Raw genomic sequence first — 24,558 nt, forward strand, 5'->3', positions numbered from 1 at the left:
TACCATGGGGAAGATCACTAGGTAGGTTGAGCATACAATGAAGTCTCTTAAGACTTTCTTGGTGACAAGATGGAGAAAACTGGACTGGGTGACAAAACAATTATGAGGGTTTTACCTCAGAACAAGGAGCCCTGGAGACGCATGATTACTAAGTCATGGTCCACCAGAAGGAAGGTCTCTTATGGCTCTGAATAGTGTTTTGGTTCAAAACTTTTAGAAATCTGAAGAGGAGACGAATAGGTAGTCTATTATATTTACCCATATTTTTATTCATTCCATTGTCCTTTCTGTCAAACGCACACAGCAGGCAAAGCCATGGCCTGATTGATTTGGCTAATAAAGATACAATAGGCAGGGTGCAGTGGCTGACACCTGTAATCCCAACACTTTGGGAGGCTGAGGCAGGCAGATCACCTGAGGTCAGGAGTTCGAGACCAGCCTAGTCAACATGGCAAAACCCCTTCTCTACCAAAACTACAAAAATTAGCTGGGTGTGGTGGCATGCGCCTGTAATCCCAACTACTCGGGAGGCTGAGGTGGGAGAATCGCTTGATCCTGGGAGGCAGAGGTTGCAGTGAGCCAAAATCACGCCACTGCATGCCAGCCTAGGCAACAGAGTGAGACTCTGCCTCAAAAAAAAAAAAGATACGATAAGCCATTTTTAGACTCATACAATGTATTATTTGTAGACAAACAGGCCAGCTCCCCAGGTCCTCATCCTACATGCTAAAAAGAATGCCATGAAACAAAAGGGAGCTGGATGCCTGCAATGTGAGTTGTTGGATACCCCATTTCTGAGGAGCCAATTTTAGACTGCAACAAAGTAGACTATAACACTACTTTTTGCAGTCTGATATTGGCTCCTCAGAAGTGGGGTATCCAACAACTCACATTGGGTTGAGTGATGAACCTATATGGTGGCTTATGCTCTTGAGAATTCTTAACCATATGTGTGGTAGGTTGGGAGGTGGAATTGTGGACCTGGGAGGACGCACCCTCCTCAGGATTTAACTGCAGACTACAACATTACTTCCTTCTGGGGGATGAAAGTCTCATGCTTCATCAGAACCTCAGAGGCAATGAAAAACTGTCTCATGACAGCCTCCCATAGGAGATAGGGAAGGGAGTGAGGGATGATCTTGTAAAGCTCCTCTCATCCCCTTGTGTTCTGGAGGATCACAAGACAACCTGCTAAGACTTAGATTAGTTGCTGTTCATGCCTTTTGCTGTGTGGCCTATGTAGATATGTGCAAGATAGCCAGAGTACCATAACAGAGTCATTCACCTTCAACTCTACCTCCCAACCTATCATGCATATGGTTTAGAATTCTCAGGCGCATAAGCTGCCACTTAGGTTCATCAGATACTCTAGTTAATTGCACTGAGAAAGGCTTGGACCAGATCCACTCCATTTCTCTTAGGCAACATCAAATCAGAGTATCCATGATTATGAGTGCCTATAGTTTAATCAGGCCCACTGGATGGTAGACATGTTCCCAATCCAGAACCAAGCCAGTTAATATGGCTGAATGCAGGCGAGGCAAGAGGTGTTGGTAATGGCACATATTGCACCTGAACTGACCAGCAGGAAATCCAAAACGATACAATTGTCCACTATCAGTCATGCTAGAGAATTTAGAACAATAAGTGGTCTGTGAAAAATGTACAAAAGTGATACCAGAATGAGGCTAAAGGGAAAATACCAACTTTCAGAAAGTTAACCTTGTTATGTTATATCTTAGTGAGGCTGTTCCTTTCTGGGGCCAGTGGCTTTGGGAAGATTCTGATAGTTTTATAATTAAGATTGTTTGTTGGCCAGTGGTCAAGTTGATAATGGTAGCAGAAGCCTAGGTTAAATTGGCCAGATATCCTGCAGATAGTAGCGAAGAGAAATTAATTGACCTTCCTTCTGAAACCACCTTTGCAAAAATTATAACTGAGAAAATTATGACAGTGAAAGAGATCTGAACTAACCGACTCCATCTTACTTTTAACCTCCAAGCTGTCATTGTTCATTCCTGGGCACAGGCCAAACTAACTTTGGGAGGAACTTAGTTTATAATTTAACTTTGAAACAAAGATGGTAACAGCCCTTTCCCAAAACAAACCCCTTTCCTGCCTGGAAATCAGGACTAACAAATCAGCCACAAGATTAGAAATTATGGTTTAAGAGTCATGCAGCTGGAGGCTGGAAGATTCTGAACCTCCCCAAATTGTTCCTGGGGATAATATCACTCTTATAAAACCTAAGATCAGTGCTTGAGATGTTTTGCAGAACCTGCACGCAGTGGATCAGCTGGCACCACCCAGATCGGTAAACTGGCCCATCTGGTATTGTGGCCCCCACCCAGGAACTGACTCAACACAAGAGGACAGCTTCAACTCCCTATGATTTTATCTCTGACCCGGCCAATCAGGACTCTCCACTTTCCAACCCCCTACCCACCAAATTATCCTTTAAAACCCCAACCCCCAAGTTTTCAGGGTAATTTGAGTAATAATAAAAACTCCAGTCTTCCATACGCTGGCTCTTTATGAATTAAACCCTTTCTTTATTACAATTACCATGTCTTGATAAATCAGCTCTGTCTAGGCAGCAGGCAAGGAGAACCTGTTGGGCAGTTACACCTCTGCCCTGACAACCCAGAGTCTAAGGTGTTCTCTTCTTACCAATCAGGGTGTTGTTCCTCTTGTTCCACAGCTACGTGATCAATATGACTAGTCTCTGCAACAATCACTCCACCTATTTCCCAACTCTCCTGTGTCTTACCCACACCATACACTCAGACTCATCTCTGGTTAGTTCAGTATTCCTTTCTTATATAATTTGTAGCATCCTAGAATGTCTCCCACCCTCTGACATGTGGGCCATGCCAAGACCACCTTAGGAGTTGCCTTCTCATATTTATGATTTATGATCACTATAATCGTTATCTATAATTGCCCAAATCCAATTAGCACAGCTGGGTGGCAACACACACACACACACACACACACACACACACACACACACGGTGTCAGTCTCCCACCCCCAGCTCTTATTTCCTACTGTCAAACTGCAGTAGTTCAGTTTCCCAGGGTTAAGCATAGGAGGGGAAAAAATAGAGAATAATTAATTATGTGGTTATGTCTCTTGCAGTCAGGGCCTTCTCCCACTCCTGAACCTTGTGAAAGTGTTACTGCTAGCGAGTCTGCAAACAGTGGTGAATCTGCACTGATCCCAACCCTTGTCTTCTCAGAGGAAAGATTTCAACTGAAAGACTGAGACAAGTTTTAAAGCAGAGGCAAAGGTTTATTGAAAGAAGCAAAGCACACTTGGAAGAAGGCCAAGTAGGGAACTTGAGAGATCAAGTGCCCACCTCAGCCTTTGGCTCAGGATTTTTATAAACTGGCTTTTGGTTCTGGGGTTTTTCTTCTCCTCCCTTGATCCCTCCATTGGGGTGGGCTGTTGCTCAGCTGCCACATGTGCAGTGGCCTGCTAGTACTCGGGAGAAGCTGCATGCACAGTGTGTTTACTGAGGTTGTGTGCATGCTCACTTGGAGCGATTTTCCCTTACTGGTTGATCACCCCCAGAGGAAGGTCATATACCAGTCAAACACCACCATTTTCTCCTCTACTTTTGCCCCATGCTTAAGACCAGATCAGGCGCTGGGCACGGTGGCTCATGCCCAGAACTTTGGGAGGCCAAGGCAGGTGGATCATTTGAGGTCAGGAGTTCGAGACCAGCCTGGCCAACATGGCAAAACCCTGTCTCTACTAAAAATTTAAAAAAATTAGCCAGGCGTGGTGGCAGGTGCCTGTAATCCCAGCTACTGGGGAGGCTGAGGCAGGAGAATCACTTGAATCCGGGATGCAGAGGTTGCAGTGAGCCGAGATCGTGCCACTGCACTCCAACCTGGGTGACAGAGTGAGACTCCACCTCAAACCAAAAAAAAAAAAAAAGAAAAAACTGACCAGGGAATTGTGATTTGCTGGCTCCAGATGTTTTCTATCTGTTGGGGAACTCCTCTCTGTCTTGGTCCCAGTCATGGCCACTTCTCATTTCAGAGGGACAGTTTTATGATAGCTTGACCATTACCCAATGAGTGCCTGCCATTTCCAGAACCCTCTCTACTGCCACCTCCTGGGTCAAGTGAATGGCCTCTAGTAGTTCTAAGATTTGGGGCCCCTACTTAGTAGGAGTATCCCAAGTTGTTGGGTACTCCCTTTCCTTCCAGATAGTGGCTTGGGCATAAAGCACCAAAAAGGCATATTTGGAATCTGTATAACTGGTTATTCTTTTCCCTTCCCCTAGTGTTAGGGCTGTGATAAAAAGATGAGTTTTGCTAGTTGTCCTGAGGTCCCCAAGGATAAAGCTTTAGCCAGTTTTGTTCAGTTTCATTCTGAACAAAACTGCTCCCATCTGAAAACCATATTTTGACCAGATTGTCCAAGGGCTGATCCTTTAAGTCTTCCCATCTGGCATAAATTTGGTTAAGTATCTCACAACATGAATGTGTTGAGTCACCCTCTCCTGGTAATGGCAGTAAGGAGGCTGGGATGAGGGTGGAGCACCACTCAACTGTTACCTGTGGGATTTCTAACAAGACTTGATACTTTAGCAATCTATTGTCAGTGAGCCACTGTGGCACTTTTATGTCCAGTAAGGGGCTTATTTGTTGGACATCAGGAGCTGGATTGACTGTATCATGGTGATTTTGAGGACCTCCTCCAGTAGGAGGGCTTGTGCAGCCACTACCTTGAGGCAATGTGGCCACCTGTGTGCTACTGGGTCTAGGTTCTTTAAAAAGTAACCTACAGGACATTTGATTGACCCAACAGTTTGAGTTACGACTCCTAAGGCTACACCTTGGCTTTTGGTGATGAAAAGCTAAAACAGTTTGGTTAGTATGGGTAGCCCAAGGGCTGGGGCTTATGAGAGAGCAGTCTTTAGCTGCCTAAAGGCTTGTTCCTGATCTTTCCCCAGAGAAGTGAGTCCCTATCTGTCCCTTCTTTTAGAGCCTAATAAAAGGACTAAACAATCCCACCATAACCCAGTATTTAAAGTCTGCAATATCCTGTGATCCCTAGAAAGGCCTGATGCTGCTTTTGGGTGGCTGGGATAGGTATTTTAAGGATGGCCTGTATCCGTTCTGGGGAGAACTTATGTTCTCAAGGGATCAGGATTATCCCCAGATATTGGACCTCTTGTCATAGTAGCTGTGCCTTGGCCTTGGATGCTTTGTACCCTCTGTCTGCAAGAAAATGTAATGTCTGGACTAGATGTTGGATTCCCAGTTGTCTTGTGGGGGAGGAGATTAGCAGGTCATTCACATACTGTAGAACACATCTGCCCCCTCAAGAGTCAGGTCTTGAAAATATTTAGCCAAGGCTTGCCCAAACAAATGGGGACTATCTCTAAAACCCTGCAGAAGTACAGTCCAGGTGAGCTGTTGGCTCCTTCCTTTTTCATTTTCCCATTCAAAGGCAAATAGCAATTGGGAAGATGGGTCTAGGGGATACAAAAGAAGGCATCCTTCTGGGGTGTCTGTGTCAAGGTTAGTATGTTTCACTTGGGCCTAATGTAGACTCTCTAAGAAAGTAGTGGGATTTTCAAGAGGGCCTTGATCTATTAAGGCCAATTTATTGTAGTTTACAGGCTTTCCTCTGCTATCCTTCATCCCCATTATGGGGATGTGGTTCACTGCCCATATACAACCCTGGGTATTATATTCCCAGTTGGGGGCCAACCTGGGGAAGGGCAGTGGCCCTCACAAGGTAGCCACCAGGGTCAGTCATGTGCACTGCACTTGCAAATTGCTGGGCTACCTCCATAATGGAGTCCTGTTCTCTCTTAGACAGAGTTTGGCCTAGTGTGACTGTGAAGTCCCTCCAAGTAAGTTCAAATGTTAAGCCTAGTTAACGGAACCCTTCAATGTATTAGTCAGGGTTTTCCATAAACTTCCATAGCTCCATTTTAATCTGGCTCAGGTCTTACATAGTGAATGGAGTCTGGACTCTAGTTGGCCCAATGGGGCTGCTAACCTCCTGAAGTGGGGATAACTTAAGGGGGTGGTATCCAGATGGTGGCCCTGGGTAGGGAGGGGAAGGCTATGGGACTGGGAGACTTGGATATAATGGGGATAAAAGAGGCAATGTTGTTTGAACTAAATTCCACCTTTGGTTCCTCTGGGGCTTGAGCCCTGTGCAAATCTGACAAAGGGTCTCCCAAATCTACTGGAGGAGGTTGCCTGGTGATGGCTGCTATCATCACTGGGTCCATTTTACAAGCCCAACAAAGGTCAGGGTTGTCTCTTAGGGCCATGAAAACCTGTGCATAAGGGATTTCTGTCCATTTTACCTGCTGGCAGCAAAACGAATCTAATTGATGGATAGTATTAAAATTAATGCTTCCATTTTCTGGCCAAGATTGACAGTCCCCAAGTCCATATCAGAACCAGGCTGTGTTACAAAACAAAATTAGCCTTTTCCTTTTTAGAGCTTGTGGGCCAAACTTTTCCCAGTTCTTGAGGATGCATCCAAGGGGTGTGTCCTGTGGTATGGAGATGTGATTGCCCATCTGTGAAGAGACAACAGAGCAGAGAAGGGAAAAAAAGATACCCCCTAGTTTCCCTACTATCTTTTGCCTGCATTTATGGCATCAGAGTGAAGAGGCCATCCTCCATTCATTCTAGGGGTTCCTTCATGTATGGCAGACCAGAGTGAATAGGGTATCCCTGTTCATCCTTGGGGTTCCTGCACTTATGGCAGACCAGAGTGAACAGGGCATTCCCCCATTAAACCTACGTATTCCGGAATGAACCAGTGCTTACAAGGTACCCCTAACTTTGGTCCCATCTTGTTTTATGGAGGCATGATTACCCACCTGTGAAGAGAGAACAAAGGAGAGAAGGGAACAAGAGGACATCCCCCTCATTCCCTTAATCCTGCAATATGGCAAACCAGAATGAGCAGAGTACCCCCCGCCCCATTCATCCTGGGGATTCTGGAATGAACTGATACTTACTGGGTACCCCTAACCCTGATCCCATCCCATTTTGGGGATCACCCTTCATCTCTGTTCTATGGATAATTTGGTCTCCTGAACCTGTGGCCTTGGGCTGGCCTGTATCTCTGTCTATAAGACCTTGCAGTGACCTTTGTCTGGAGCATTCTTGCAATGAAATGGTTTCCTATCCTCTCATGTTCCCATTCCCCATGTCCTTTTAGGTAAATGAGGACCCTGTTTCCAGCCAATAGCCTTAAAAAGACTGGGCTCCTTTTTCCCTGTATGCAGCCTTTGAGATCTAAGTGAGTGTTGAGGATGGCATGAAGGGGGATAGAGATAGGTAGGAAAATTTAATCCTCTGTAGGCAACATGCAAAAGTAATGTTTAAACAAGCAGGGCAATTCTTCTGCAACAGGTAGGAAGGGAGGAAGCATTGGGGCTGCTTGTGGAAAGCCTTTGTTCTTTCACAGAAACAACAACCCCCAGTCCCTAGGGGACAGTACTTGTCTACCTTCTTGATATAAAGGAGAAACCTCCAGAGAACCAAGGAATTTTGAACAAGGGCTCTTATGGTGACATTATGGTCACCATAATGGTGAAAATGGCAGAATAGGGACCTCTAAAAATTTTCTCTTCTAAAAAAAATGATTAGAAAACTAGCAAAAAAAAAAATTGTCAGAATCAACTTTTTCAGGATTCTAGAAGTTAACCTAAGGCTTGTAGCAACCTAGAGATGATTTATTCAAGAAAACAGCTGAATCTTGGTAGAAGAAACAAGCCTTGTCATGTTTTAACTTGCCCTATTCCCATCCACCCTCTCCAGTTTTGCAGTATCCTTGAAAACCAACAGCCCACAATCATAGTGAAAATCAGTAGCCTGGCAGCCACCAGAGGGGGAAGATGGGGTTGGAGTTCCTTCAAAGCCTCATTCCTGGAGAACTGTCATTATTTGACCTGTCTAGTGGTTCCCTGGAAAACCTCACTTGCAAGGCTGTCTTTATTTGACCCAACTTGGAGTTCACTCAGTGCAAAAGACTTTTTCATGAATAAGTCAGTCAAAAACATTTATAGTTAATTGTCATCTTTGCAGCTGCCTAAGGTGGTGGATAACAATTGGAGCAAATCATAGGCTAATGAAAGAACTTAAAAGGAAAACCTGGAAAAGATGTCCATAGAGGCTTTGAATAGCTCTGACATATACCTAGGAATGTAGATGTCCCCATACATGCATTGAGCTGTGCATATGTCCAGGAAAGGTATGAGAAAGCTCTAAGATCTCACCTCTGGCTGACCCTGAGGGCCTGTGCAAGCAGGAAGCGAAAGCTAAGGCAGAGTTGTCAAACACCTGGCTGAATGTTGAGGGTGTACCTAAACATGCATATATGGAAGTAGCACAAAGTTTTTTAAATGGTGAAGGAAAAGAACTGTCAACCCAGAATTCTGTGCCCAGTGAAAATATCCTTTGGGAACAAAGATGAAATCAAGATATTCTCAGATTAAGGTAATAACCTACAGATCACATTTGCCAGGCCTCCAAATTAATCACCTGGGGAGGGTCTTGTGATTCATGGCTTACATCCTGTTTCAGAGTAAATAATCTTGTGGTGAATTTCCAAATCTTATTATTTGTTCCTCATACTGCTGATGTACTGATTAATATGTAACCTGCTGACATTGAAAAGGACAATGATTTTTTTTTTCCAAGACAGAGTATTGCTCTGTCACCCAGGCTGGAATGCAGCGGTGCAATCTCAGCTCACTGCAACCTCCACCTCCTGGGTTCAAGCGATTCTCCTGCCTCAGCCTCCTGAGTAGCTGAGATTACCAGCACACACCACCACGCCCAGCTAATTTCTTTATTTTTCAGTAGAGATGGAGTTTCACCATGCTGGCCAGGCTGGTCTCAAACTCCTGACCTCATGATCCACCTGTCTCAGCCTCCCAAAGTGCTGGGATTACAGGCATGAGTCACCACGCCCAGCCAATGATTTGTTTTTGAATCATGAAGTTTTGCTGATTTGTTTCTAAATCATAAAGTTTTACTGATTGCCTTGCACATAAAACATTGTAACCTGTATATTGTCATCTGTAGCCAATGATTGTAACCTCTGTATTATACTCACCAACAAAAAAGGACAAGGCCTATGAGTAGTACACGCAATAGGAAGGTAGGGTACCTATATAGCCTATTGACTCCTATGTAGGTCCAATATCTCTAACTGTTGCTCCAGAGTTCCCTTTACTATTCAACTGTGTGGCTGGCAGTTCAGTCCCCACCCATCACAAACCCAAAATACCAGAGCCACAAGAACAGAACAATTTTAAGGCTTTGTTCCTGACATTCCCATTTGGCTGCCCCAGCAGTGGCGCAAGCAGGCCCAGGTACTGTTTGTGCTCCCCCTCCAGAAGTCACAGAAGAAAAACCACGGCACCATCATGGAACTAACTCTCCAAATGCACAGAATTCAAGAGCTGTGGGGGCATAGCTAGATGATTAAATTTCAAACGATGCCCCAGAGAGTCTCAGGGCCCAGGCAGAGGAGTGCCACAGGGGCAGGGCCACCACCCAGAGAGCCCCCACTAGGGCAGTGCCCAGTGAACATGGGAGCAGGGCTGCCCCCAAGATCCTAGACTGGTAGAGCCTCAGCTTCCAACTCTATCTGGAAGCACCACAGGCAGAAGACTCTTAACTCGTGAGAGCTACTTTGTGAGCTGCATTCAGTAAAGCTGTGGGGCAAGGCTGCCTGGAGCCTTGGGGACCCAGTCCCCACCCCAGTGTGTCCAGAAGTGGGAATATGGAGTCAAAGAAGATTATTCTCCAGCCTCAAGATTTAATGTCATTTTCCCTGTTGGGTTTTGGACTTACTTGGGACCTGTTATCCTTTCTTTCCTACTTCTCCCTTTCAGAATGGGAGTATTTATCCTATGCTTGTCCCACCATTGTATTGTAAGCTAAAAATAAAATTCTACATCCCACAACTGACTGAATGGACCATCTCTTGGCCAAGGGAACCACAGAGTAACCTTGAAAACTGAGTTCTTGGCCATGATGAGACCAACCTCATTATACCCACTCCCTTGCTAACCACAATTAGGCTTTCTTCCCTAAAAGTAAATAGAAACCAGACCTTTCAAAATACTCCACCTCTGATATCAACCAACTGCCTAATGCTATCACTCCTTTTTTGACTGATTAAAAACCACCAACCATTGAGTGGTTCTGGCCATTCTACAGAGAATGCACAGTAAGGGTGAAGCACATCCTCTGCTTCACCTTTTGACATGAGAGGGCCAAAAACTTCATCTTCAGATCATGCTAATGCTGCCATTTTTGAATATGGGTCCCATAGAGAAGAACAAAGTTCAATTGTGCATGTGTACGTGTCTCCTCAAAACTACTCATGACTCTTCCTATAGATTATTGAATATGTATATTTGGCAGTCTTGCTCAGCATAAATTCCTATTCCCTTTTCACCTCCCTCAAAGTGTGTTTCTGGCTTCTGGCTGGAGGCTATGCCTCCCAGCCTGTCAGAATGGCCACCCTGTAAGCTGCAATCCTTTATGAGAAATAAAGGTCCCCTTATCAAATGTATGAACTTCATTATTCTTCGGTTGACAGTATTTTAGAAGCACATAACTTGTTTAATTTCACAGGCTTATAGGTGGAGGAGACTTTGCCTCAGGATGAATATCACCTTTGAGTCTCACTCATATCTGATTTAGATGAGAGTCTGGACTTTAGACTTTTGAGGTGATGCTGGGACATGTTAAGACTTATGGGAGTGGCTGGGCACAACGGCTCATTCCTGTAATCCCAACACTTCAGGAAGCCAAGGCAGGAAGATCACTTGAGGCCAGGAGTTCGAGACCAGCCTGGGCAACATAGTGGGACCCTATCTCCACAAAAAAATTTTTTAAAAATGAAAAAACAAAAAGACTTATGGAGCTATTGGAATGGAATGAATGTATTTTGCCTGTGAGATGGATATGAATGTTGTAGGGCCAGGGGCAGAATGCTGTGTCCTTCCAAAATTCATGTTGAAACTTAATCTTTTTTTTTTTTTTTTTGGAGACGAAGTCTCACTCTGTTGCCCAGGCTGGAGTGTAGTGGCGCAATCTTGGCTCACTGCAATCTCCGCCTCCCAGGCTCAAGCAATTCTCCTGCCTCTGTCTCCCTAGTAGCTGAGATTACAGGCACGCACCACCAGGCCCAGCTATATTTGGTATTTTCACCATGTTGGCCAGGCTGGTCTCAAACTCCTGACCTCAAGTGAGTCAGGCCTGCCTCAGCCTCTCAAAGTGCTGGGATTACAGGCATGAGCCACACACCCAGCAGATGAAACTAAATATTTATTGTTATGGTATTAAGAGGCAGGACCTTTTGGGAAGTGGTTAAGTCATAAGAGCTTCATGAATGGGACAAGCGCCCTTATAAAAGAGGTTGAAGGGAGCTCTCCAACCCCTTCTGCCATATGAGGACGCAGCAACAAGGCACCATCTATGAAGGATGGGCCCTCACCAGATACCAAATCTGCTGGTGCTTTGATCTTGTACTTCCAGAACTACAAGCAATTGATTTCTATTGTTTACAAATTACCCAGTCTAAGGTATTTTTTTATAGTAGCAGGAAAAGACTAAGACAAAGGAGCCCCCTGCAATTAAATATGAATTTGAGAATCAGCTTTTCTATGTCTGTGAAAAAGTCTATTGGAATTTTCATTGGGATTGCATTGAATCTGTAGATCACTTTGGACTGTATTAACATCTTAACAATGTTAAGTCTTCCTTCCTGTTCATGAACATAAGATAGTTTTTCATTTATTTAAGTCTTGAATTTCTTTCAGTAATAGTTTGTAGTTTCAGGAAACAAGCCCTTCACCAGCTTGGTTAGATTTATTCCTAAGTATTTAATTCTTTTAGATGCTATTGGAAATAAAATTGCTCTCTTAATTTCCTTTTTGGATTGTTCATACCTGCTATATAGGAACACAACTGATTTTTGTTTTGATCTTGTATGCTGCAACTTTGCTAAATTAGTTTATTAGCTCTACTAGTTATCTTTTGGACTCAGATTTTCTGTATACAGGATCATGTTATCTGAGAATATAATTTTCCCTCTTCCATTCAAATTTGGATGACTCTTTTTTTTTCTTCTACTATTGAGCTCTAACTTTATCCTGTTTGGGATGGAGAAGATATGTATAATATCTATCTTTATAAATCTATTAAGACTTGTTTTGTGGCCTAACATTTGGTCTCTCTGGAAGAATGTTCCATAAGCATTTGAGAAGAATGTGTATTCTGCTGTTTTGGGGTGGAGTGTTTTATATTTATCTGTTAAGTCTAGTTGGCTTATTGCATTGTTCAAATTCTCTATTTTCTTATCCTCTGTCTGAATGATCTAGCCATTATTGGAACTGGAGTAAATAAGGCTCCAACTATTACTATAAAAATGTATTTATCCCCTCAATTCTGTCAATTTTTGCTTTATGTATTTTGAGGGTCTATTATTAGGTGTGTAATGTTTATAGTTGTTTAACTTGCCTGCTGTATGGAATATTTTATTAATATATTGAAACTGCCATGGCAAAATTATAACTGATACAGTGAAAGAGATCTGACCTAACCAACTCCATCTTGCTTCTAACCTCCAAACTGTCCTTGTTCGTTCCTGGGCATAGGCTGAACTAACTTTGGAAGAAACTTAGTTTATAGTTTAAAACAAATATGATACAGGCCTTTCCCAAAACAAACCTCCTTCTTGCCTGGGGACTAGACTGCCTTCATAAGACTGTCAAATTAGCCACAAGATTAGAAATTAAGGTTTAGGGCCAGACACAGTGGCTTACGCCTGTAATCTCAGCACTTTGGGAGGCCGAGACGGGCAGATCACTTGAGGTCAGGAGTTCAAGACCACGCTGGCCAACATGGTGAAACCCCGTCTCTACTAAAAATACAAAAATTAGCTCGACGTGGTGGCAGGCGCCTGTAATCTCAGCTACTTGGGAGGCTGAGGCAGGAGAATTGCTTGAACCCGGGAAGCGGAGGTTGCAGTGAGCCGAGATTGCACCACTGCACTCTAGCCTGGGTGACAAGTCTCAAAAAAGAAATTATGGTTTAGGAGTCATGTTGCTGGAGACTACAAGATTCTGACCCTCCCCAAATTGCTCCTAGGGATAAAATCATTATTGTAAAACCTAAGACCAGTGCTTCAGATATTGTGCAGGGTCTGCACTTGATGGATCAGCTTGCACCACCCAGATCAATAAACTGGCTCAGCTGGTATTGTAGCCCCCACCCAGGAACTGACTCAGCGCAAGAAGACAGTTTCAACTCCCTGTGATTTCATATCTGACCAATCAGCACTCCCAGCTCACTGGTTTCCTCCTAACCACCAAGTTGTCCTTAAAAACTCTAATCCCTGAATGCTCAGGGAGACTTATTTGAGTAACAACAAAACTCTGGTCTCCTGCACATCTGGCTCTGCATGAATTACTTTCTCTATTGCAATTCCCCTCTTTGATAAATCAGCTCTGTCTAGGCAGTGGGCAGGGTGAACCCACTGGGCACTCACAATATAATATACTTCTTTGCCTCTTATAACCTGTTTGTTGTATAGTGAAACTATACCCATTAAATACTTAATCCCCATTTCCCCCACCCTTCAGCTTCTGGCAACCACCATGCTTTCTGTCACTATAAATTTAATCACTGTAGGAAACTCATTTAAGAGGAATCATACAATGTTTGTCTTTTTTGTTACTGGCTTATTTCATGTCGCATAATATCTTCAAGTTTCATCTGTGTTGTAGAAGTGTCAAAATTTCCTTCATTTTTAAGACCAAGTAATATTCCACTGATGCGTATATACCACATTTTATCCATTCATCTATCACTGGTTACTTCGTTGCTCCCACCTTTTGGCTTTTGTGAATAATGCCGCTATGAACACAAGTGTGCAAATATCTTGAGTTCCTGCCATCATTTCTTGTGGATATATACCCAGAAGCAGATCATCTGGTAATTCTATGTTTAATTTTTTGAGGAATCATACCATTTTCCAGAGGCTGCATTTTACATTCCCACCAGCAATACACAAGGGTTTCAATTACGCCACATCCTCACTATCACTTGTTATTTTCCTTTGGTTTTTTAAAAAATGATAGTTTTTCAGAGTTTATCTTACTTGGAGTTTGTTGAGTATCTTGAATTTGTAGATTTGTATTTTTCATTGAGTTTAGGAAGTTTTCAAACATTATTTCTGTGGCAGGCCAGGTCTCACTAATGCAGGCCTCCATAACAACTGTTTTAGTACTAAGTGGTTAAGTTAAATATTCAAAGCTGAAACAGCCAACACCCTTTATACAAAGGCTGGAATGTAAGAAATGCCCACCAAGGGTTTTGCCTAGGCCTTTCCTGGGCCTTAAAGCATTACAAAATAACAAAGGAATTCTTAATAGGACCCATTTAGAATTTAAAAAGTTTTACTGGGGATCTGAAAGAACTCCCCAAACCTCTGTGATTTAGCAGGAGACCAGATAAGGGTAATCACCTCCGGCACCTGGACCCATTTAGATTAAGTAAATTTACTGAGGCTCCAGAGGAAGGTCTTTAGAACTCAGACCTTAGTTATAGATTAAAAGAAGTTAATCACTTATGTCTTTAGATGAATGCACACTTACACGTAGACATATAGCTTAGAAGGTATAGAAGCTTTGGAAAACTTTGTAATTTTGAGTTGGTCTGGCAATAATTTCCAGGCCTTCTCCCTGTAACCGGTTACAGAAATAAAAAAACTCTCTTCCTCCCTAGTTCATCTGCATCTTGTTATTGGGCAGCGAGAAATAGCAGACCGACCCTCAGTTTGGTCTGGGAACATTTCTTCAACTAGTCTTTCTGCCTCTTTCTTTCTCTCTTTCCTTCTGGTATTCACATTATGCATATGTTTTTCTGCTTGATGGTATCCCCTGGGTCCCTTAGGCTCTGTTCACTTTTCCTTTTTTTTTTTTTTTTTATTTAAGACATTTATTCAGCATCACCATCAGGCTATTACATTTAGCAATCAATATCATAGGTGCAAAAAAAAAAACTACATTAAAACCTTTTGTTGGAATGCTTTACACTTTCCACAGAACAGAAACTAAAATAACCTGTTATGCAATTATTCACAAATACAGTCCTCAAGTTTTTTGCCCATACACATGAGAATTTGTCTAAAACATATCTTCTTTGTAGCAGCTAAGCCCTGCCACCACTGTGCTTGGCTGAGTTCACAAATCTGTTGTAACCTGTAGCTTCCATCACTTCTCTGGCTCCTCTGTCTTACTAAGCTTTGTTTCCTAATTAAAATCTTCTGCCACTGCCATATCTACTGCTGCTACTGGAACCACCATAGCCACCTTGGTTTTGTGGCTTGGCAAAGTATTGGCCTCCACCACCATAGCGGCCAGAGCTTCTGCCTCCAAAGTTTCCTCCCTTCATGGGTCCAAAATGTGAAGACTGATTGTTGTAATTGACAAAATCATTGTAGCTTCCACCACCTCCAAAATTGCTTCCATCATTACCAAATCCATTATAGCCACCTCCCCTGCCACCATATCCACCACCGCCATGGCTGCCACCAAATCCACCGCAACTACTGAAGTTTCCTCCACGTCCAAAGTTGTCATTCCCACCAAAACCACCTCCACGACCACCACCAAAGTTTCCAGAACCACTTCGACCTCTTTGGCTGGATGAAGCACTAGCCATCTCTTGCTTTGACAGGGCTTTCCTAGCTTCACAGTCTTATCCACAGAGTCACGACTGTCAAAGGTTACAAAGGCAAAGCCCCTTTTCTTGCCACTGCCTTGGTCAGTCATGATTTCAATCATTTCAATTTTCCCATACTGTTCAAAATAATCTCTTAGGTGATGTTCTTCAGTGTCTTCTTTAAGGCCACCAACAAATATTTTTTTCACAGTTAAGTGGGCACGTGGTCTTTGAGAATCTTCTCTTGAGACGGCTCTCTTTGGTTCCACAGTTCTTCCATCCACCTTGCATGGCCTTGCATTCATGGCTGCATCCGCCTGCTCCACAGTGGCGTATGTGACAAACCCAAAGCCCCTGGAGCGCTTGGTGTTTGGATCTCTCATTAACACACAGTCCGTGAGCGTTCCCCATTGCTCAAAATGGCTCCTCAGGCTCTCATCGGTTGTTTCAAAGCTGCACCCTCCAATGAAGAGCTTCCTCAGCTGTTCGGGCTCTTTAGGAGACTCTGACTTAGACATGACGGCAGGGAGAAAAGAGACTTTAATGATGCTTCTTCGGCAGTGTCCACAGGCAAAGAAGCAAGCTGATGAATGTATCTGCCAGCCTACCTCTCTGTTCACTTTTCTTCATCCTTTTTTCTTTCTGTTCCTCCAGTTCAATAATTTCAATCATCCTATCTTTAAGTTTGCAGATTCTTTATTTTACTTGCTCAAATCTGCTTTTAACCACCCCCACCCCCACCCCAGTGTATTTTCCCTTTTTGTTATGATACTTTTCAGCTCCAGAGTTTCCTTTAGGTTTCTCCTTATCATTTCTATCTCTTCATTGATATTCTGATTCTAATTCGTACATTGTTTTCCTCTTTGTCCATGATTACCTTTAGCTCTTTGAGTATCTTTAACCCATTTCCCATTTGCCATGAAAATATTCCCCAGTGGCCCTTGCAGTGCTGTGAATACACCACGATAACTCATGGATTAAGTCCTAACCTTACCCCCAAATTCTGCCCAATTATTATATACTATCATCATATACATTTCTGTTACATTAGGATTAGAGAAAAGTTCTGTTTGGAAATAAGTCCAAGAACAGTTTTTATACTTTATTTTCACATTGAAGATCAGTCTGATTTGCTTCAGCCTCAAAGAGTGTGTTTATGTAAAATTAAATGAGTACTGGCGGCGAGCTGCAATTTGTTTCTAAACAAGAAACGGGTTAAGACAGTCATTCTGAAGTCTTTGTCTATGAAGTCCACTATCTGGGCTTCCTCAAGAACATTTCTTATTGACTTCTTCTATTCCTTTGAATGAGCCATACTTTATTGTTTCTTTGTATGCCTTGTGATTTTTTTTGTAGAAACTGGACATTTGAATTTTACATTGTGATAACTCTGGAAATAGTATTATCCCACTTATCCCAGGGTTTGACTTTTAAGAAATATTTTATAGTGGCTGTGCTAGGGATCATCCTGAGGTGAAAGTTTAAGGTCTTTTCTGAACCTATGTCATTCCCTGTGTATGCACACATGACTTCTGAATTCCCCCATACACGCAGTTGTTTTTGAATGTAAAAAAAACAAAACAGGCCAGGCAAGGTGGCTCATGCCTGTAATCCCAGCACTTTGGGAGGCCAAGGCAGGTGGATCATGAGGTCAGGAGATGGAGACCATCCTGGCTAACACAGTGAAACCCCATCTGTAGTAAAAATACAAAAAATTAGCCCAGCATGGTGGTACATGCCTGTAGCCCCAGCTACTCAGGAGGCTGAGGCAGGAGAATCGCTTGAACACAGGAGGTGGAGGTTGCAATGAGCCGAGGTCACACCACTGCACTCCAGCCTGAGCAATAGAGCGAGACTTCATCAAAAAAAACAAAACAAAACAAAACAAAAATAAAAAAACAAAACCCAAAGGTGCAGCTCCTTTTAATGTTTTAATGCCCTAGAGACTGCTTCAGCCAATGGAGGTGAACCAATGGCAGCCAGCCTCCGTGGCTACACCTCATTGATAAGAAGCAGCTATCAGCAATTATAACACAGAGCCCCAATATCTGGAGGACGAAGTCCTAATTTCCCACTCTGGCTTCAGCAAGCCATGTCAGAAACATGTCATGGCTGCCTGCCATGGGACTTATGGGTGGGTATCCAATACAAGCTGAAATCAACCAATATTAGCCACAATTTACCAACCAACCTTTCCTTTGGAAGCTGCAAGTATTCAAATTGATCCCAGAGTTCCAAAATAGTCACTTTAGATAGTTCTGCCAGTACAATGCTCTCTAGGTGATGAGATGGATTGTTGGTGCTTCCTGTTCCACCAACTTCTCTGCTCAGAAGTCCTCAGTAGTTCTCCACTGCCTGTCAAATGAGATCCATGCCTCAGGTGAATTCAAGACACTCCAGAATAGGCACCAAGCCATCTCTCCAACTGTTTGCCAGATCCTACTGCACAACTGTCACAAGGATGATAGTGATCGACAGGAAGGTAACATCACACATGGGCAAAGGATACTAATCCAATCTCTTCATGGAAAGTCACACTTTCCTGGCCCTCAAATTCCCCATGACAGCGCATGATTGCTGAAGATACTGCTTGATTGCAGTGGAATGCAGTGGAAGTTCAACCGAGTATTTTACAAGGTTCTCCTTGCCTTGGGTTGCAGGGGGTGGGGGGACTTAGACTCTCCAAGCTACTCTAGAAACTATGGCATTAAGATCATGTCATTTACACTTGCAAATGCATTGGTCCCCTCTTATCTGCAATTTCACTTTCTGTGGTTTCAGTTACCCACAGTCAGCCATGGTCTGAAAATATTAAATGAAAAATTCCAAAAATAATTCATGTTTTAAGTTGCACGCTGTTCTGAGTAGTGTTATGAAATTTCACAGCACCCTGCTCCATCCCACTGTACACCAAAAGTATCTGAGAAAGGACTTAATCAATTTTGAAGTTTATTTTGCCAAGGTTAAGGACATAACCCAGGAGACAGGTCTGTGTCTTTTTCCAAAGATGATGTTGAAGTCTTCAATATTTAAAAGGGAAAAGCAGGCTGCAGGGGAAAGAGAGAGGTTATGGTCATTACTGAATCCACATGTAAGAGAAAAGGAGCAGGCAGGGGAATATTTAATTATGTATTCATCTCACACTAAGTAAATCTGCAGGTTACACAAGGTAAGGTGAACACAGAGTAGCTACCTGTGGAGATTTTTTACCTTTTATCTGTAACTATCTGCTTAGGAACAAAAGGAAAGGCAGCTTCCTGCATGACTCAGCTTTTAGCTTGACTTTTTCCTTTCGGCATAGTGAATTGGGGTCCCAAGTTGTTATTTTCCTTTCACACCACCCAGGACATGAATTATCCCTTTGTCTAGCATATCCATGCTGTATATACTACCTGACCATTAGTCACTTGGTAGCCATCACAGTAATCACATTGACAGATCACAATAAGAAGGGTGAGTACAGTACAATAAAATATTTTTAGAACGAGACCACATTCACATAGCTTGTATTACAACTTATTGTTATAATTGTTCTCTTTTATTATGAATTATTGTTGTGGATCTCTTACTGTGCTTAATTTATAAGTTAAACTTTATCATAGATATATATGTATATGTACAGAAAAAAACACAGTATATATAGAGTTCAGTACTATTCATGGTTTTAGGCATCCACTGAGGATCTTGGGATGTATCCCCTGCAGACAAGGCGGGACTACTGTAACTACTAACAACTCTAATTTTCTTGAGGGTTTGGTGTGCATGTGGATTGAAGGTTAGTTTCCTGGATAGCATGTTCATTAGAGTTATAGTCTTCAGGCCTGCCTGAGTTGTACCTGCATTGACATATCAGATGAACTGGACTTTCTTTTTCAAGCACATCTCACCACCTCTTTAGATGCCTTTCTCCATAGAGTTGATAGAAATGAGACAGCCAAATGCTGCTCAGGTCATAGTGCACAGGGGGCTTGCCTAAACATGCCCACGGCGAAAAATTCTGTCCCTTAACACATGTGCAGTAAGGGAAATAAATCAATGTGCAGTGGCTCAGACTAAGGGCCCACCTGTGCACTGGGAGATTGGGGTGTAGCCACCGGGAATTCACACCTTATGCGGTAAGGAGAAGCCTGGCCTCTTCAGCTGGTGTGTGGTGGCCTGGCATTCAATCTGTGAGGTGGGAGCCTGTTGGCAAGACCCTCTTTTTTTTCAAGCTTCCTTTCAATAAATTCCACTCTCCTCACCTTTCAATGTGTCCATGTGCCTAATTTTTCCCAGTCGTGAGACCAGAAACCAGATTTTAGCTGAACTAAGGAGCAAAACATCCTCATCAGCGTTTGCCTGAAATACCTTATCTTTCCATTCACAACCTGACTCTATATATTCTTACTAGCCCAACTCAAATGGCTTATTTTTTATAAACCCCTTTCTGACCCTATTCCCTTTCCCCCAACAAAATGTGACACTGCTCTCAGAATCCATTGGCATTTGGCTCATACTGCTTTAGTATTGTACATTTGATATTACGTGCTTATCCCATTTAATCAATGAGATCCTTGAAGGATGATTTAAAAATCCAATCGATCTTTGTCTCCCTGAGACTAAGATACTACCTTGCATATGCTAAGCCTGCAATAAATTATTTGTTGCTACGAACTATGGAACTGTATATGGACAACTTGTTTCTCTAGCTCCAATTCTCCCATTTTAGGTTTCTCTGACCCACTTAGCAGTAAAGCTTGCACAAACAAACTGGCTGTGTTAAATGTTTGGCTCTACCACTTAATAAATGTGTGCCCAAGGGAGAGTTCCTCACACCTCTTAGCCCCATTGTTCTCATCTCTAAAATAAGACTGAATGCCTGCAACAGTAATCAGAGATGGAATTGGAGAATTATTCGTCCATTCAACAAATATTTATAGAGTATTTACTATGTGCCAGGCAATGTGCTAGGTCTTGAGGATACAGCAATGGACAAGACATAGTCCTTGATTTTAAAGAGTTTACTGTGGTGCCAGCACACACTGACTCGGGAAAGCTGATTATCACAGGTAGCAACTATCTGGGGCTGGTGGTGCAGGTGGTAAAGGAATTTACCAAGACAGCTGTAGGTAAAGAAAGACAGATTTATTACAGAAAGTATAAAAATATGTTGCAAAGTTGCAACAGGCAGCACAGCAGAGAATGGGCTGTCTACAATGAGGCAGGGGCTGGAGGGAGGTTTTATAAGGTTCTGCTCTTGGGGCCACTTGCGGACAGGACAGGTCATTGTGCCCGCAGGTTATTTGTGATTAGCCATCTCTTCTGAGAGAACATCTGTTCTGGGGAGAACCATCTCTTCTAGGGAGAACATCTGTTCATTGTTCTTCCCCACCTGGGGTTCTCCCCTACCTAAGGTCCCTTCCTCATTGTTACTTACTTATCAGGACTCCATGCTGATGATGCACATCTCTTTCCAACTCCTCCTTCAGTGACCTTATATGGGTGCCTGAAATTGGCCAGGGGCAATGTATTTACAATATGAAACTGGCCAACTCTACCAATCAAGACTTTTTTTTCTTACAGTGCCAATTTACCAGCACACAACTGAGGAAGACTGACTTTATTTTATTTTATTTTATTTTATTTTGAGACAGAGTTTTCCTCTGCCGCCCAGGCTAGAATGGAGTGCAGTGGTGCTATCTCAGCTAACTGCAACTTCTGCCTTCCAGGTTCAAGTGATTCTCCTGCCTCAGCCTCCCATGTAGCTGGGATTACAGGATGCGCCACCGCACCCGGCTAATTTTTGTATTTTCAGTAGAGACAGGTTTCGCCATGTTGGCCAAGCTGGTCTCAAACTCCTGACTTCAGGTGATCAGCCCACCTCAGCCTCCCAAAGTGCTGAGATTTCAGGTGTGAGCCACTGCGACTGGACGAAAATTGATATAGAGAATAAAGAAAGACACTAGATCATTTCACATAATGATAAATGTTTTGATGAAACTAAAATAGGTTAATGATACAAAGTACTTTCAAAAGAGACTACTTTACATAGAGTAGTCAGGGAGGGCCTTTCTATAAGGTGTAATCTGAGTTGAGGCGGTGAATAATTGAAAGAAACCAAGCGAGGCATACAGCACATCCCTGTAGTCCCACCTACTTGGGAGGCTGAGGCAGGCAGATTGCCTGAGGCCAAGAGTTGGAGGCCAGCCCGGACAACATAGTGAGATCTTATCTCTTAAAAAATGAATAAATAAAATAAACCAGTTGTATTAGTCCATTTTCACAGTGCTGATAAAGACATACCCGAGACTGGGTAATTTATAAAGAAAAAGAGGTTTAATGGACTCACAGTTCCACATGGCTGGGGAGGCCTCACAATCATGACAGAAGGCGAAAGGCATGTCTTACATGGTGGCAGATGAGAGAATGAGAACCAAGCAAAAGGGGTTTCCCCGTACAAAATCATCAGATCTCATGAGAATTACTCACTACCACGAGAACAGTATAGGGGAAACTGCCCCCATGATTCAATTATCTCCCACTGGGTCCCTCCTACAACAGGTGGGAATTATGGGAGCTACAATCAAGATGAGATTTGGGTGGGGACACAGCCAAACCATATCACCAGTCATGCAAATAGCTAGGGAAAGAATATTTCAGGCAGAAAGAATAAAGACAAAGGACTTGAGGAAGGCCCTGGGACTGGCAATATGGCAGTGGATGAAGAGCTGAAGTTCTGAAGTAAACAGAGTGATTAGACTCTTGGCTGTACCACTTGCTAGTGGTGCAACTCTAGACAAGTTACCAGCCCTTGAAATCTCAATTTTCTCCTCTGTAAAATGAGGGCATTATTGCTTCATATGGTTGGGTGCATAAAATCACTAACATAGCAAGTCAGAGACCCAAAAAAAGGCCTGCTTGCAAGGTAGGCCCCTGGCTAGTGTCTGGGAACTTCACTTTCAAAGTGCGTCCAGTCAACACTTAACCAATAAGAGTAGTTCATTATGCCTTGACTATTTGTACAAACATGATTTATAATGAACATCTGCTTACCTTCTAGGAGTCTGGAATTTTGGTATATGCTAGGCAGAAGGTGCCTACATGACCAGTCCCCTAATAAAAACCTTGGGCACTGACTAATTTTTGCGCTTCCCTAGTTAGAAACATGGCATATATGTTGCTATGTTTCCATTGCTAGGAGGAGTAAGCTTTGTGTGATCTCTCCTGGCAGGGAGAAAGAACTCGGAATCCTGCACATAGATTCCTCCAGACTCCACCTATGTCTTTTTCCCTTATGATCTGGTTATGTATCCCACCAGATGGACAGGCAGAGAATTCTGGCTCTTCCTCAGGCAGAGGCTGGCTTGCCCTTGGGAATTCAGCCCATGTGGCTGCCCTCCCCACCCTCCCGAGGGGCTGGGGACCAGCAATCCAGTTGTAATCAATCTTAGTCATGATTACAACTGTATTCTGAGTCCTGTGAGTTCTTCTACCGAATCTCTGAACAGGGCTGATATAGGGTTAGACGGCAAAATACGTGAATTTAGTGTAATACTTAGCTCAAGGTAAGTTCTCAAAATAAGAATGGTGATGGTGTTGGTGGCGATGGGAATGATCAGCATAGAGCCATCCACTGGCTAGAAGCTCAACGTCAATCATTCCAATTCCCACCCTATCCCTCCACCCTCTCACACTATATGCCCTCATTATCTCTTGGCAAAGTAGTGAATGTACCGCCCAATACCTTTATAATAGCATCTCACTGCTGGCGAGTACGTCAAATTCAGTACCTCTTGTTTTGACACATCAGAATAAAGGCCCAGAAGGGTAAAACAAAATGTTCCGGGTCATGCCATGAATTGGTGGAAGAGTTGGGACAAGAACCCAGGTTTGCCTTTTATGTCCTACACTGGTTCTACGACAACCTGGTATACGTGATTCAGGCTAGCAGTAAGCATAGTGACCCTTGAGTCAGGCTGTCAAGAACCCAGGCTGCCATGGAGGGGGTTCCTTCCCCTCCAGGAGAAATAGAAGGAACCTGGAAAGCTAGAAAGAAAGAAAAAGGAGCCATACATAAGCCCTAAGTGAAACGATTATTACCTGCTCTAAAGGCAGGGTGAAATAACTTCTCCCCTGTATTTCCATTTCAATGGTACTGCTTACTGCTGGGGGCGAGGCAGTGAGCAAGAGGTGGCACATACTGGGGGAGCAGTCAATATCATCCAGAGTTAGAAAAAGGGGCAAACAAGACTCAGGGAAGAGCTGGTGCATCCGGACTAGAGAACCCACAGCAGAGAACCCCAGTAAAAGAACCACAGCAGATAAACAGAATCCTCAGGTCAGCGCCCAGTTGCTCAAAATTCTGGGCCATATATAGAATGAGAAGTCACGACATCGGACAGGAACATGGAACTACTAGGGCCCAGTGTAAAAAACTCAATCCACTGTCCTGCCCACCATGGAATGTGCGAATGAGGTTAGCAATAAAGGAGCTAACCCCCAAAACCCCCTAGGACAACCAAAATGATGCTCTTGCCGGGCTTATGCCGTGAAAACTGCCAGGGGCGTGGGCCGAGGGGTAGTGGTGGGCTCAGCGCGAGAGTCGGAAACAGCTGCGGTGGGGAAGGAAGAAAGCAGCGCCTTCAGCACGTCCTCCCGTTGGCCCGGAACCACGCCCTTACTGGGGGCTCAGCCGCCGAACTGACACTCACCGCTCCTGAGCACAAAGAAGGTGCGAAGTCCCGCAGAGCGACCGCCAGAGGTCAGCAACATACTGCCTACTCCCCGCCGCGCCTCCCGGAGACTCCCTCGCGGAGGCTTCGGGGGCCGGAAGTGCAC

The 24,558-nt window shown here is 43.5% G+C and overlaps 1 protein-coding gene and 1 pseudogene across 1 annotated transcript in view; both read right to left on the reverse strand.

The window, feature by feature from the left end:
• KRBOX1 (KRAB box domain containing 1) overlaps positions 1-24,542 on the reverse strand; it is a 65,569-nt gene extending 41,027 nt beyond the window's left edge. Inside the window, exon 1 of the mRNA XM_063722117.1 lies at positions 24,432-24,542. The gene's annotated coding sequence lies outside the window, so the exon portion shown is untranslated. The remainder of the gene's footprint in view (positions 1-24,431) is intronic.
• On the reverse strand, positions 15,209-17,595 carry LOC100434489 (heterogeneous nuclear ribonucleoprotein A1-like; annotated as a pseudogene).
• Positions 24,543-24,558: the final 16 nt, after the last annotated feature.

Source organism: Pongo abelii, chromosome 2 (genome assembly GCF_028885655.2).
Source record: "Pongo abelii isolate AG06213 chromosome 2, NHGRI_mPonAbe1-v2.0_pri, whole genome shotgun sequence".
NCBI classification, from domain to species: Eukaryota; Metazoa; Chordata; class Mammalia; order Primates; family Hominidae; genus Pongo; species Pongo abelii.